General features: G+C 41.5%; 1 non-coding gene across 1 annotated transcript; it reads left to right on the top strand.

Annotated features, from left to right (window-relative positions):
• The first annotated feature begins 16265 nt into the window (after window positions 1-16265).
• On the top strand, window positions 16266-16338 carry TRNAM-CAU. The gene has a single exon. It is a non-coding gene; the product is annotated as a tRNA-Met (tRNA).
• Window positions 16339-16867: the final 529 nt, after the last annotated feature.

Genomic DNA, 16867 nt, shown 5'->3' with positions numbered 1-16867 from the left:
ATTATTTAGTTATTTAGAAAGATGATTTTACTTTAAAATACAGACAGAAGCAAAACAGGAAGCTGGGAGAAAAGGATAAAGAATAAGGAGTAGGCAGCAAATTATGAGGAAAATGAACAAACAAAAATGGGTCAGGACAACCAAGGGAGGAGAGTTTCAATTAAAAGTTTGACAACAGGGGCTCCTGGGTGGCTCAGTCAGTTATGTGTCTGCTTTCAGCTAGGGTTATGACCTCAGTATATTGGGCTCTGCTTCTCCCTTTCTGTCTGCCTACTGCTTCCCCTGCTGTGTTCTCTGTCAAATAAATAAAATATTTAAAAATAATAATAATAAAATAAAACGTTGACAACAGCAATGTTATATGTTATAGAGATCAGTTGGGAATTCCTATATTCTAGGCATGTTATAAAGCTCCTTATACCTACTAACTCAATCATCCAAGAACCCTTTGCTGTTTAATCCTCACAACAACCCCATCCTAGGGATGATGGAAATGGAAGTACAAGGAAGTTCAGTGTTTTGTGCAAAATCATGCTGCTGGTACGTGGCAGAATGGGGATGTAAACCCTGGCAGTCTGGCTTCCTGAGTCTGTGCTGGTTACCATTACCTTATACTCTCTCTCTCTGAAGAGGATCTATGGAATTTAGGATAACCAGGAGTCTTGTGTTTAATAGGGGCAGCTTGCGTGCAGTATGGTGGAAAGGGAAGAAGGGGACACAAGCTGTATCATTTCTTTCCAGAATCTTGGTTATAAAAATGAACAATGAAAGGCCATCTCTACTGTAGAACATAGGACTACTAGAGGGAGTAGGGCCTACAGCTTCAGGGTGAAAGAGATTTGAATATGTTGCTAAAGGGAAAATGGCAGTGGAGAGGATGGAGATTCAGGAAAGGAGTATCTGAGGCCACTCAGGAGATAGGAGAGGCTAGGTTCTAAAATATCAGGGGAATCAATCCTTTAACCGAGAAAGAGTCTGAGATCAGAGGAAGGAAAATACATCTGCACTGCTTGGGGCTTGTTCAGAATCCCTTTTAGGATTTGGAGGGAGGAATCCCAACTAGCCACAGGTACCTTATTCATCAGGCTTCCAATTACAAATTGGAATATATATATATATATATATATATATATATATATATATATATAATATATTAGTCATTCACTAAAACCCTGATTCAGCAGAGTTATAGTCTCACAAAGGTGTCTTCTGTTTGATCTACTCCAAAGTCAACAACCAACAGCACATTTTTAAAAGATCACCATCTTGCTGGTTCAACAATTCCAAGAGGATAGCATTGCTGTCCTTCATGTTTTGATTTCCTAGGGCAGCTCAGATTTTCTCACTGAGGAACACCCAAGCAAGAGGAAAATGAGCAGACACCCCAAAGTGGCTTGTCACAGGTATCAAATTAATTTGAGGGTCTCATTTTATCTTTTTGTTGTTAAGCCACAGCAATTGCTTCACTGTTAAAAGTATTTATTTTTAACTAAGTATTTTAGGTCACACAAAAGTTGGGAGGAGAAAGATGGATGTCAACTAGCCCATGTCCAAATCTGAGGACAAAGAGCTGCCTAAAGAAATGAGTAGCTGGAACAAACCACAGAGATCACAATGGCCACTGGCCAGTGGAGTCAGCTGCCTGGGTGCACATTCACGAGCCACATTCACAAGCACCACTGGGGTGTAGTGAGGGCAGCAAAGCTGCTGGCCCCGGTCATTACAACTTTTTAGGAAAGGAGAAGCATGAGCTCCCTCTTCAGACACGGCCTTGATGCATTTGTGCTCCTTCCTGGCCCTCTCCCAATCCATGGCATTGAATTCCTCAGTGGCCATGCTCCACACACCACTCTCCTCCAGGCGGACAGCATGTGGCAATTCCAAAGCCTCCAGGGTGTGAGCAGGATGTGTAAAAGCCCTGAATGCCACAGCTCTCATAGAAGTGTGATGAGAAAAAAAAAAAGTCTTGAAAGACAAGGGAAGCCATTCTTTCTAAGTTAGCATGAGTACCTAAATGTGGTTCAAACCCAAAGCCTAATTTATGGCCCACCACACATGCATTGTACATCTGCTTTGTAAATGAGTAGCCTGAAGGAAAATCAACTTATCTTTGAGCTGTCAATGTTCCTACCACTGGCATTCCTTTACTATAAAACTCATTCCTGCCTATATGCTAATCTATGATCTTCTGAGCTTCTACAAGATGTAAAAAAGTATATAACCCTGTAAAAACTGTTCATTCTCCAGAATATTTTCCAATCTGTGAACAGTGTGTTTCCCTGGCAGCTGGCCTAAGTTGGGCTCAAGTAAAACACTCTTTCTTACTTTTAGAGATTCTAAAAGGCTTGTTCATTTGGCATGGGCCAGTGTGCTAGGCTTTGTTGTGCTTTGAGTGTATATGTGGTTATGCCCTTAGCTCCCTTCAGGAGCTTGGTGAGAGAACCCTGAGCAATGAAGTATCTGTTCTGCTGCTTCTTGCAGATACTGCAATTGCAGTCATAAAGGTACACGTCTGGAAGATGGCGCCGAAGGCGAAGAAGGAAGCCCATGCCCCTCCCAAAGCCAAAGCAAAAGCAAAAGCAAAGACTTTGAAAGCTAAGAAAAAAAAAAAAAAAGAAAAAAAAAAAAAGAAAGCTAAGAAAGCGGTGCTGAGAGGTGTGCACAGTCACAAAAAAAGAAGATCCATATGTCACCTACATTCCAACGACCCAAGACTCTGCATCTCCGAAGGCAGCCCAAATATCTTTGAAAGAGTGCCCCCAGGAGAAACAAGCTTGATCACTATGCCATCATCAAGTTCCCCCTGACTACTGAGTCAGCCATGAAGAAAATAGAAGACAACAACACACTTGTGTTCATTGTGGATGTCAAGGCCAATAAGCACCAGATCAAACAGACTGTGAAGAAGCTCTATGACATTGATGTGGCCAAGGTTAACAGCTTGATCAGGCCTGATGGAGAGAAGAAAGCATATGTTCGACTGGCTCCTGACTATGATGCTTTGGATGTTGCCAACAAAATTGGGATCATCTAAACTGAGTCCAGCTGGCTATAAATTTAAATATAAATTTTTTCACCATAAAAAAAAAAAGAAAGGTACAAGTCTGCTGAGACCCAAATGTTAAAGTGTCCTGCTCTGTATTGGCAGCCTCCTGAGTGTTATCCCAAGGCATCCAGCAGCAGCTCAGTGGCCCACTGAGCTGGGGAGCGCCTGACAGCTCCTGGAAAGTCTTCCACTGGTCACCAGGAGAAGAGAGCTGCTGTCCAGGGCCACCTCCTGGGCCCAGCGACCACTATCTCCATTGCTGCTTGTTCTGTGGGTGCCTCACTGGCCACAGCTCCCACTCCCAGCTGGCCTGTGGAGTGCTATTTGTGGCTGGTGTTCAGGCCTTGGAGATCCAGCTGCTTCTGCCCCAGGTGGCTTGGTGGCCTGCTGCTCCTTGCTGAGAGCATTAATTTAGGAGTCTCATTTTATCTTTAAAAGTCATGCAGTTTACATTCTACTCTATAATCTAGTTGGGCACTAGAGATAGAAAATAAGAGACTGGTTCCTTACTCTTTAGAAATCATATTTTATTTTTTTAAAGATTTTATTTATTTATTCATAGACACACACACACACACACACACACACGCACACACACACAGGCAGAGATACAGGCAGAGGGAGAAGCAGGCTTCATACAAGGAGCCTGACATGGAACTCCATCCCAGGTCTCCAGGATCATGCCCTGGGCTGAAGGTGGTGCTAAACCACTGAGCCATCCAGGCTGCCCTAGAAATCATATTTTAAAATGAAATAGATGCATGCCTCACTCAGAGGTGGAAAACTATTAGTCTCCTTGCCATATTTAGGCAGGTAACACCAAGCAGTTGTGACTTTCTTTTCCACTCAACAAAAACTTGGACTCAGGTTCTTCCTCGATACAGTATTCACTCAGGTTCACCTTGATACAGTCCATCCACAGAATGGACTTTGATTTGGGAAATCTCTATGTATAAGAGACAAGTTTAATTCAATAAGATATGCATTGGAGGAAAGATCAGTGCAAAGTGCAGTAAGAGCACTGAAGGAAGGGGTTTTCTGCTTGGACGGATCTAAGGGAACTTTACAACAGGAGGTATTCAGTCTGTGACTTGCTCTGGCTTTGCTCTACAAAGTCTTCAGGGGTCCCAGTTCCTTCCAACTTATATTCCATCATCCCTTGTCCGGTAGGTAGATTTCTAGTCGTCACATTCAAATTTTAGATAGAAACATGGAGGAAGAGACAAGAAAAGGTGAAGGGTTGTGGGCCAGCTCTTATTAAAAGAAGTCTCCAAGAAGCCACAGCTCAGGCAGCCCACCCTCATCTCCTTGGCCAGACCTTAGTCACATAGCCACACCTACATGTAAGTTCCATTCCTATAGAAGAAGATGCATATGGACATTACATGGGGCCAGGGTGGGGGATGGGAAGGAGGGGGAAAATGGTTGTTTTGTTAAGTAAATGTAGGAAATACTGGATTCTATTAAATGGTCTATTTTTATTTTCAGTGTGACTCTTGTATGCCCAACCCCTGACGTGTAATATATATATCTTTTTCCATAGGAATAGAACCTCCTATAATTAAGTAAATGGACAGCAGAATAAGACTTAATTCCCTTACAGCAAGGGAGGATGAAGAGGGATATCCACTGAGTAAGAGGGATAAGAGAGGTTAAAACAACAACAAAACCTCAAAAACCTAGAGAGAATCAGCTTAGGGAAGCAACAAGAAATAAAGCTAGTAGTATGCAGGGTCCAGTACATAGGGAGGGAGTGGATTATATGGGGAAGGCAGAACTTTTTTTTTTTAAGATTTTATTTATTCATAGACAAAGAGCGAGGGGCAGAGACACAGACAGAGGGAGAAGCCGGCTCTATGCAGGGAGCCCGATGTGGGACTCGATTCCGGGTCTCCAGAATCGCATCCCAGGCTGCAGGCGGCGCCAAACCGCTGGGCCACTGGGGCTGCCCAAGGCAGAACTTTGCGCAATCTGATAGAAAGCAACTGGAGATTTAGCCATATCCAAAATCTCCTTTCAAAAGAGCTCAAGTGGAAGGAGCTAGCTCAGGCCTGGCAGGGAGAAACAGCAGAGGGATGTTCCTAAGCATGTCTTGTCCTATGCCATCACTGGTTCCATTCCATCTTCACCAGAACATGAATCTCTCCCAGGAAGAACCCAAGGAAGCAGGTCAAGTCTCTGTCTTGGCCCTCAACTTCATGGCCACCTTCTTGCTGAAATAGACTTATACCTCCTTATCCTGGATCCCTGTCATGTTCCTTGACAAGCTGACATTCAGTAGTGTCTGGGATATCTGTTTGGAAGGTGATTTTTTACTTTCTCCTGGTGCAAAGGGACTAGGTGACAACTGTGGGGAGTGGTTACTTTTGTTGTAGGCTAGGTCCCCTCTAAGGTGGGTGTTCCTGACCCAGACCTTATATTGTGTTAGTCTTAAAGACTTAAGAAATGCAGACCTCTGGGGTACCTGAGTGGCTCAGTTGATTTGGCATCTGCCTTTGGCTCAGATCATGATCCCAGGACCTGGGCCCCACATTGGGCTTCCTGTTCAGCTGGGGGTCTGCTTCTCCCTCTGGCCCTCCTCCCCATTTGTGTTCTCCCTTAAATAAAATCTTTAAAAAAAGAAAAGAAAAGGAATGCAGGCCTCCAGGTAGACTTTTACCTCTAGGTAAGTGCCAGCAGGCAAACAGGCTCAGACTGAGATCTCACCCTTCCTGAACTCCTCCATTTTCTCTATCTTCTCCATCTTCTCTGAGTCCTCCAGCATCCTGTCCCTGAGCTCACCTGACCATCTTTGAGTTCTCTCTCATTTCTTCTCCTCTGCTCTTGACAGTCTGTGAATATGACTAGGTCAGGTGGGGAGGAGCATGTGAATTTAGAGGCTAAAAGAATCAACTCCTGTCCCAAACTGGACTTCCCACTTCCTCCTCAGCATATTTGTGGCTGGTGTTTCATTGTCTTTGCCATTATACTCTCCTCCTCAAGCCTCATTTTGGTAGCATCCTTCCAGACCTTTCCTCTTTTTCCCTCAGAGTCATCTGTTTTTGCCGTCTGGGAATTCACTTTGGTTAAGGGATCCCCATCCAGTTGCTTTGGTTCTGAAGAGCATCTGGGTTTAGGGATTGAGATGAAGGGGAAGGGACAACATTGTGAGTAGGCTTGAATGGTTAGAAATTGTGATCTGCAACCCCTGGACAGGCACATTTCATCAGTCTGAGACCTTTTTCTAGGATGAGATACTAGAAAATGAGATGCCATATTGGTCCTAAGGAGAGTGTATGGTATCTGGGGTTGCCAGATTTAGAATGAAAAAAAAAAATACAGGGGGCCTACTTATATTTGAATTTTAGATAAATAATGTATTTTTAAGCTTTTTTTTTTTTACATGGGGCTACTTACACTAAAAAAATAATGATTCATTGTTTATTGAAATTCAAATTGAAATGGGCATCCTGTATTTTATTTGGCAGCCCTAGAAGTAGCCTTTGTGTGGAAGGAGAGACAGATTGTGTGAAAGGAATTCATTTCTAAGTAGGAGGATTCGTGTCAAATGAGGCAGAAAATTCCACACCTTCCTAGGATGCCTCTATTTGGGATGGTGAAGAGACAACCACATGAGTGAGATAGATCGTGTGATTAAGATAATGAGATCTGATTATAGGAGGGAGTGATATCTGTAGTTAGGGTGAAATATTTGGAAAGAATAAGGGTATGGCAATTTGGGAAAGGAGAAATTTAAGTTTGGGCTAATGGTAGGTAGGAAGACAAGGCATCAGACATGTGGGGGAGAGGACAGGATCAGGGGACAGCAGAGGTTTAGTGTGTGGGCCATATTTAGGTAGAAGGGTGAGTTTGGATGGAAAGTGATTTCAAATAGGTGGATGATAGATTTACATTGGTTGGACAAGCATGATTAGGCAAGCAGGTGGGCAGTACAGAGGTATGAGTTGTGCTTGGCTGTTTTAAAGTGTGGAGAATTGATGAGTTGTAGAGGAAAGTGATCAATGAGCTTTTTTGAAGGATATGTTTTATAGATACATTGGAATGCCATTTGAAAAGGTTTTGAATCCTCCTTAAACACTATGCAGTCTTTTTTTTTTTTTTTTAATCATTCTGCAAAGCAACTTACACACTAAAGAAGCAGGCCTATTTTACCCGTATGACATGCACTAACACAGATGATCTTAGTGATGAGACATAATCAAGATCAAAGTGGAACTTCCTAGGACACTTTAAGGAAATAGCTGAGATCAGGGCTGAGGCTTTTCCTGCTCAAACCTAAGCTCACACCAATGGTGGACTCCAGAGAGCAGTACTTTTCTTACACATGGAGGATACATTTGTGATTACTGAGCTCCTGAAGCACGCACTGCCGATGACGACTTTCACAGGAGTCAGACCCCAAGTCACCTGTTAGTGTCCTCACTTTATACTTCATCGTGTTCCTGAGTTCTGGTGATTGTCCTCGCACCTGTAAATCCAGCCAGATTTTAACTTGGTCAAGGGAAAGGTTTTATGCCATGCCACCTCTTCTTCATTTACCTATTCTCTCATTTGTTGAATTTATCTGGCTACCCATATGAAGACATCCATTATCCTTCTCCTGAATACCACCTGACTGCCCTTCTTGACAGTATGTGAATATGAGTGGGGCAGGTGGAGAGATGTCCAGCATTCCATGTTCTCTGTTTTGCAACTCTCCATTGTGTCTTTCCATCTTGACTATTACAAGTTGATAATGCAACACCTCCTTCCCTGAGTTGTGGGAAGGTTGCAATTGTGGTAATTGGTGCAAAGAGACCAGCACAGTGGCTAGGGATGAAATAGGTACTCATTAAAATGATAGTTCTCTGAAGAGCACAAACCACGCCTTTGGTTTCTTTTGGCTCCAAACTGTTCTGAACCCAGCAAACACCAAACAAATACTGACAATTTGAGACTGCTTGTTAAAATCTGTTTCTCTTTTAGTCTCCACTTCTCAATGTTTTCATATCTCAATGGCTTTGTGAAATTTCTCTTTCTCCTTCTATTTCCCAGGATTCCTTTCTTTCAGTTCATCCTCAACCAAATATACCTGGAGGACTAGCCTTGAGGGATGAACAAAACCTGAGGAAGTCTGAGCCTAAAGCATGTTCCTGGAATAGACTGAGGCCTTCTGAGATAACCATTTGCAGTAGTGAGAGCACCTGAATATTTGACTTGCATCTGCGAGCCTTCCTGTGCATTACATTCTGTGCTCTAGGAGTCTCTCTCGTAGTTCATGAGTCGTTTGGTCAAATTCCCATTCATTCCTCCCATGGAATTAGATTCAGATTTAGACAAGAAGGTGGTTTAAAGAGATTCATTCTCAGCTCAGATGAGCAAGTGAAGCCTCTTGTACAAGCCTGTGTACACCTACACAACATTTCTAAGCTTAGGGACTCCCGTGATTCTGCCTCCCCTAGCTGAGTGCCTATACAGCACAGCTATTTCAGAAGGCAGACTGCGAAGGAGACATAATGAGCCTAAGTTTAGCATACAGCTGGATCAGTGGGGTTGGGAGGAAGAAACCTCAGACCACCACCCTCTCCTTTCTTGCCCTCATTTCAAGTGGATTATGCAAAAGCAGCTGGTTTTAAGTAATTTTCAGGCAATGACTTAGTCTGCCATTTGCTACTTCAGAGTTCCTGTTTTTCCAATGTTGACTGATTTTGCATTGTTGGGGGATCATGTTAAAAAATCAAATTTTTGGAACGCCTGGGTGGCTCAGCAGTTGAGCGTCTGCCTTTCATTCAGGGCGTGATCCTGGAGTTCCAGGAATGAGTCCCACATCAGGCTACCTGTAGGGAGCCTGCTTCTCCCTCTGCCTATGTGTCTGCCTCTCTGTGTCTTTAATGAATGAATGAATGAATAAATAAATAAATAAATAACTTTTTAAAAGATCAATTTTTCTTCTTAAAAAATTGTATTGTGGTAAAATATATGGTGAGTAAAAAAATGTAAAGCACGCCACCTTTAACCACTTTTAAGTGTACAATTTGAAAACATTAATTAAATTTACAGTGTTCTCCAACCATCACTACTATTTCCAAATCTTTATCTATCACCCAACTAGAAACTCAACCATTTTATCTTGTTTTCCTCCAACTCCTCATAGTCTCAAATCCATGTTGTCTCTATGAATTTGGTGCAGTGGTTTAGCACCACCTGCAGCCTGAGGTGTGATCCTGGAGACCCAGGATCAAGTCCCTGCATGAAGCCTGCTTCTCCCTTTGCCTGTGTCTCTGCCTTTCTCTCTGTGTGTGTCTCTATGAATAAATAAATAAAATTTAAAAAAAAGAATTTGCCTCTTCTAGATATTTCCTCTAAATGGATTCATATAATATTTATACTTTGGTGTCTGGCTTATTTCACTTAGCATAATGTTTTCAAGATTCATCCACTTTTTTTCTTAATTTTTATTTGTTTATGATAGTCACACACACACACACAGAGAGAGAGAGAGAGAGAGACAGAGGGAGAAGCAGGCTCCATGCACCAGGAGCCCCATGTGGGATTTGATCCAAGGTCTCCAAGGATTTGATCCAAGGTCTCCAGGATCGCACCCTGGGCCAAAGGCAGGCGCCAAACCACTGCGTCACCCAGGGATCCCTCCATTCATCTGTTCATGGATGTTTGTGTCATTTCTACCTTTTGTCTATTGTGAACAATGCTACAATGGGCACTGGTGTGCAAGTATCTGTGTGGATCTTTGTTTTCAGTTACTTTGGGTGTATACCTAGGAGTAGAATTGCTAGCTGATAATGGTAATTCTATGTTTAGCTTTTTGAGGAAGTCAGCTGTTTTGCACAACAATTTACATTTTACATTCCCATTGGCATTATATGAGGGTCCCAATTTCCCCACAACATTGCCAACATTTATTTTCCTTTTCTTTTTAGTTATAGCCAACCTAGTAGGTATGAAGTGATATCTCATTGTAGTTTTAGCTTGCATTTTCCTGATGATTAATGATGAACATCTTTCCATGTACTTTTTGGCCATCTGTACATCTTTAGAGAAATTTCTCTTTGATTCCCTTGCCTATTTTACTTTTTAATTAATAAAAAATTTTAATTGAAGTATAGTGGACACACAATATTACATAAGTTTCAGGGTACAATATAATGATTCAGCGACTGTATATGTTAGTCTATATTCACCCAAGTGTAGCCCCCATCTGTCACCATATAATGCTATTACAATACTATTGATTATCTTCTCATGTTTTCTGTACTTCCCACCCCTGTGGTTTATTCATTCCATGTCTGGAAGCCTGGACCTTCCACTCCCTTTCAACCATTTTACCCGTCCTCTTGACCTCTTCCTCTGTCAAACACAAGTTTGTGTTTTGTATTTAAGGATTTTTTCCTGCTTTTGTGTTTGTCCTTTTGTTTTTTAGATTCCACATATAAGTGAAATCATGTGGTATTTGTATTTTTCTATCTGACTTATTCCACTTAACATAATACCATCTAGGTCCATGCATGTTGTCACAAATGGCAAGATCTCATTCTTTTTTTATGACTAAATAATGTTCCTATATCTGTTTCTATATACCACATCTTCTTTACCCATTCATCTATTGATGGACACTTGGGTTGTTTCCATATCTTTGCTGCTGTAAATATTGCAGTAAACATAAGGGGAGCATATATCTTCTCAAATTAGTGTTTTTGTTTTCTTTGCATAAATACCCAGTGGTGAAATTACTGGATCATATAGTAGGTCTATTTTTAAGTTTTTGAGAACATCCATACTGTTTTCCAGAGTGTCTGTGCTAGTTTGCATTCCCACCAATAATGCACAAGGGTTCCTCTTTCTCCACATCCTTGGCTCCACTTGTTGTTTTTTGTCTTTTTGATTCTAGTCGTTCTGACAGGTGTGAGGTGTTACCTCATTGTGCTTTTGATTTGCATTTCCCTGATGATTAGTGATGTTGAACATCTTTTCATATGTTTGTTAGCCATCTGAATGTCTTCTTTGGAAAAATGTCTTTTCAGTTCCTCTCCCTGTTTTTTAATTGGATTATTGTTATATATCATACAAGAATATTATGTATTATATACAACTTACAATATTATATATTATAAAATATATAATATTATTATATTGATTAAGTTCTTTATATATTTTTGGATATTGACCTCTTAATGGATATATCATTTGCAAATATCTTTTCTCATTCAGTAGGTTGACTTTTCATTTTATTGATGGTTTCCTTCACTGTGCAAGTTCTTTTTGCTTTGGTAGAGATGGCAGGAATGTAGGAGCCCAGGCAGGATAAGGAAGACAAGTACAAAGACTTGGATTGTTTAACCCAAGCATAGTGCAGAGGGCATCCATTTAGGAACGGGCCCAAAGTATGGAGTTGGAGAAGAAGAGCGTGGGTCAGTATGAGGTGTTCAAGCCTAATTAGTGCAAGGAAGGTGTCTGTCAGAGGCAGAAGCCCAGCCAATGGTGTCAAACCCTGAGCAGGATGAGGAGAGCATCTCTGTAGTACAAAGCAAAGGCAATTGAAATAGAATTTGTGAAAAGGACTTTGGAGTGAGCTGTTGGTGAACTATTATTTTTGTACATTCCCCACATACAAAAGTTCAGAATGAGTTGTCTCTTCTTTTTTACTAAATCTTCACAAGAGAGATGCCAGTCAATGGCACCAAAATATGGGGGACACAGTGGGGAGGCCATGGGTAATATTAAGGCAATGTTACCCAAATTAGTTCTTTATTGAGATTAGTCTGCAGTTTCAGAGCTCTTTGGGGACAACCAGGCATGAACATTTCCCACACGTGTGGGAAACAGAATAGAAAGAGGATTGGCCCAGGAGCAACTTAAAGCCAGTTTAGGGGTGCCTGGGTGGCTCAGTGGTTGAGTGTCTGCCTTTGGCTCAGGGCATGATCCCAGAGTCCTGGGATTGAGTCCCACATTGGGCTCCCTGCAGGGAGCCTGCTTCTCCCTTTGCCAATGTTTCTGCCTCTCTCTGTGTATCTTTCATGACTAAATAAACAAAATCTTAAAAAAAAACCAGCATAAATGGGCTGAATAGAGAAATGAAAGCAACTCAGAGAAAAAGAAGCAGGAGGAAAGAGAGAGGAAACATTTTCCCCAACAATTGTCAAGTAGCCGCTATTCAGCAGCTTCAGGGAGTGAAGGGAAAAGTTTGATATTTATGTCAAGTATGAGTTTGAATGTGACAGGGAGCTCAGCATTTTAATTTTGGGACTGAGACTGTATTACTCAGGATAAGTCATGAAACTACTTAGGTCTTCATATGGACATAGGGGAAAAAATGAGTCCCAGTGAATGGAAATAAAATGATAATGGAACACCTTCAAATATATGGTCTATATCATCATGTCCCAAACCCATAAGATAGTTATGGACAAGGAGTCACGGGGCTCAGGGAAAATAAGACAAGATCATATACGAATGAAAATAGCAAGAATGGGCCTTGAAGAATGAAGATGAGAAATCATGGATGTATGGATCAGGCATGAAGTTGGAATTCTTCTAATGACTTTTTTAATTGAGGAGGCTTTAACAAACACATAAAGGGAAGTAGTGACAGCAAAGGCTGAGCATTTTGAGCATGTTATGGGCTGAATTGTGTCCCTCCAAAGTTTGTATGTTAAAACCCTAACCCTTGCTACCTCAGAATGTGGCTGCATTTAGAGGTAGGGCCTTTAAAGACGTAATCAAGTTAAATGAGTTAGAGTGGACCCTAATCCAATCTGACTGGTATCCTTTAAGAAGAGGAGATTAGGACAGAGAGAAACCAGACATGTACATACAAAGGAAAAACCATGTGAGGACACAGAAGGTCGCCATGGACAAGTCAAGGAGAGAGGCCTGAGGAGAAACCAAATCTGCTGACACCTTGATTTGAACTAGGATTTGATCTAGCCTCCAGGACCGTGAGAAGAATTTCTGTTGTTTAAAACCATCCAGTTTGTGGTATTTTGTTGCAGCAGCCCTAGCTGAAGAATACAGAGCGGAAGGGTTATATTATCAAAATGAAGTATTTCAGAGGATATATTTAATTGTAAGAATGAGGAAGTTTGAGAGTGTGGGAACTGGGCCTTTGTTTATCTGGCCAGCTCCTGAGGTTAAGGATTGTTCAGGTCTCTGTAAATCTCCAACCTCAGTATAATGCTTGGCACAGAATGTGTTTTCAATAATTATACGTAAAATGAATGATGGGATTAAAAGGAAGAGAGATTTAAGAGAGGTTGTATAGAAATAATCTGTAGCGATTCTCAAGATTTCTGGTGTCAGGACCCTTTTTTTTTTTAATTTTATTTTTAAGTAATCTCTGAACCCAGTGTAGGGTTTGAACTTATGACATTGAGATCAAGAGTTGCATGCTCAAAAAAAAAAAAAAAAAAAAAAAGAGTTGCATGCTCTACTGACTGACTCAGGCTGGCACCCCAGGACTCTTCATACTCTTAAATATTATTGTGAAACCAAAGATCTTTCTGGATTATATCCATCAACATTTACTATGTTAAGATTTAAAACTGCAAATTTAAAAGCATTTACTTGTTGGGGTGCCTGGCTGGCTCAGTCTGCAGAGCATGAGTCTTGATTATGGGGTTGTGAGTTCAAGCCTCATGTTGGGTGTAGAGGTTACTTTAAAAACAATTTTTAAAATCTTGGAAAAATTGTTAATTTTTTCTAAAATAAAAACAATCAACTTATTAAATAACATTTTATGAAAAAATAGCTATATATTTTTTCTTTAACTGTCCTTAATGACTGGCTATGTCATATATGAACAAAGTTTGGTTTCATACAGATATGTTGTTAGAAAAGGAAAGAGTATTTTAATAGCTTTTTTAGTAAATTGTAGATATTCTTTTTTGATTTTATAACAAAACTTGACAGGTGGCATCTTCTTAGGGTTGGTTGTAATGTGGAATCTGAAGCCTTATCATTAAGTTTGAATGGATCTTTTAACCCATGTGCGTTTGGTAAATAGGTTGGCATATTGGTCCACGGAGGTATTCAGCTTTTCCAAATATTGAAACATTTCAGTATATAATGTCAAACAAACAGAAAAAAACATTCATTAATACCATCACCAATCTCATCAGAATATATCTCATCAGAAATATCTCTAAGTATTAGGGACACCTGGGTGGCTCTGTTGGGTGTTTGCCTTTGGCTAAGGTCATGATCCCAGGGTCCTGAGATTAAGTTGGCATGGGGCTCCCTGCTCAGTAGGGAGCCTGCTTCTCCCTCTCCTCCTGCTTGTGCTCTCTCACTCACTCACTCTCAAATAAAAAAAAATAAATAAAATCTTTTTTAAAAAGGGAAACATGGGGATCCCTGGGTGGCGCAGCGGTTTGGCGCCTGCCTTTGGCCCAGGGCGCGATCCTGGAGACCCGGAATCGAATCCCACATCAGGCTCCCGGTGCATGGAGCCTGCTTCTCCCCCTGCCTGTGTCTCTGCCTCTCTCTCTCTCTCTCTGTGACTATCATAAATAAATAAAAAATTAAAAAAAAATAAAAAAGGAAATATCTCTAAGTATTGCAAAGCTGCAAGTTCATGAAGTCTCCTAACTGCTAATTTTCACTTGAAAGCTAATAATTCATCATTGTAAACAAATCCTCTCAATTATTTTCTTTGAATTGTTTTTTAGACAGATTTCTTTGATTTTTGAGAAAAATCTCTGAATATATCATAGTTTTGCCTATTTGTGCTTTCAAATAAAAATGATGTTCCATGAAAACAAAACATCTAGATCAGTTTGCAAGTCAAAAGTCATCCAAACACTTTTCTTAGACAATCATCCTATTTTTATACACAACTGAAGTGCTTTTTCTGCACTTAACATTTATTCATATGGATTATTAAAAAGACATGTACTTAAGGGTAAGAGCTAATAAAGTGATTTTTTTTTGTTACTGCATCATCAAGGATATTCTCAAATAAACCAACAACCACCCCCGCCCCAGCCCTATATGTGACCCCTATGAACACAATGAGGGCGAGTACCTCTTGATATACTGCCTTGATCCATAAGAGGAACCAGCAGTTTTATCTACTGTTTTTGCACCATCAGCCTTTTTCATAACAAATAAAAGCCTTGATATTATTATGAAAATAAGTTTGGCTTCACAGACATTGAAAATGTCTCAGGATCTCCATGGATCTGTTCACCACACTTTGAGAACTGATGTTCTAAAATATGGGGATTTGAAGGACAAGAGACCAAGCTTGCCTTGGAAGTTTTGAACTGAGTCCTCAACTGAATTAATGTTGGTTGAATGGACTGGAGAATCCATAATTGTATAAATATTTGCTTAATTGAATGAATGCAGTGATGTGGGTAAAAATGGTGGAGAGAATATGATCTAAAGTGGAGAAAGCATGCTTTTTGGAATCAGAATCTGCTTTAAAGGTCTGGCTTTGCCACTTAGCAGCTGTGGGGTTAATTCTGCAGAGCCTCACTTTTACCAGGATAATGATATATAGATTTATGACCAAGAAATTAAATTGGGACTAAATGAAATTATGTGTATAAAAGTCTTTTAACAAGTGCAATCTACCCCCGAACATGGTGTTTGAACTCAAAAATCTCAAGATCACACACTCTACCCATAGAACCATCCAGGTTTTCTTATATGGATAAAGTCTTTAATAGAATTTGTGGTTGTAAAAAAAAAAAAAAAAAAAAAAGAATTTGTGGTTGTATACAGGTAGAGAAAGCATGGAGACTTTAAAAATCAGTTTGTGGGGATCCCTGGGTGGCGCAGCGGTTTGGCGCCTGCCTTTGGCCCAGGGCGCGATCCTGGAGACCCGGGATCGAATCCCACATCAGGCTCCCGGTGCATGGAGCCTGCTTCTCCCTCCGCCTGTGTCTCTGCCTCTCTCTCTCTCTGTGACTATCATAAATAAATAAAAAATTAAAAAAAAATCAGTTTGTGATATTTCAAGGGTAATATCTCCGGAGACATCAGTGGGAATGTAGTCAAATTGACAGGTAGGTATGGACCATGGACATACTATTTAGTGAGTCTACTTCTGCAACAAAAGAGGCTGTGGACGGTAAAAGATCGGCATCTCTGAAGAGAAGACGATCTAGATCAATAGGGAATAAAGAAAATACTGGCCACAGGTCAGTTTTTTAGTGGGTACACCAGAAATTCCAGAAATTCCGTGATTCATTTAAAATCTAACCAGAGGTAGATTCTCACTGCCTTCTTAGCGCAGTGGGCAGCGCGTCAGTCTCATAATCTGAAGGTCCTGATTTCGAGCCTCAGAGAGGGCATTCGCTTTTGTCTCGAAGCTTGCTCACCTCACCTCGTTTTCACAGTCGACGACAACCTTACTTTTAGAGACCGGGGGCATCCTGAGGGCTGCGCTCACTGCGCCTGGGATGTGGTTGCTCCTGTCCCAAATCGAGAAGGTGACAATCTGTGAGATGCGGGGAGTTCCCGCAGCAGGTGTTCGGAGCCGCATTCCACCCGCGCTCTGCCTCCTGCCGGGGAAGCCCGGGAAGCCTGCGGGTCGCGAGAAACCCGCGAGCAGGGGGGTGCGCGGGGGCGGGGGCGCGCCACCCCTGTGCGGGGACAGCCAGGGGCGCCGCGAGGAAATCCTCCACCGAGGCTGGGACGAGCCGCAGGGGCCGCGCTAGTGCCTGGAGGTCGGGCCGCGCCTTCCCCGGCGGCCACCTGCCGAGCGGCATCCCAGCGCCGCGTGCACCTCGGGGGCCTGCTTTTCCCGTCTGTTTTCAGTTTTAGGGGCACGTAGAAGACGGGGACATAGTGGATATCTTTGAAGCGTAGTGAATGGGCTCT

The sequence above is a fragment of the Vulpes lagopus genome, chromosome 10 (genome assembly GCF_018345385.1).
Source record: "Vulpes lagopus strain Blue_001 chromosome 10, ASM1834538v1, whole genome shotgun sequence".
NCBI lineage: Eukaryota > Metazoa > Chordata > Mammalia > Carnivora > Canidae > Vulpes > Vulpes lagopus.
The sequence above is the reverse complement of the archived record's forward strand: the minus strand, read 5'-3'. Positions and strand labels throughout refer to the sequence as shown.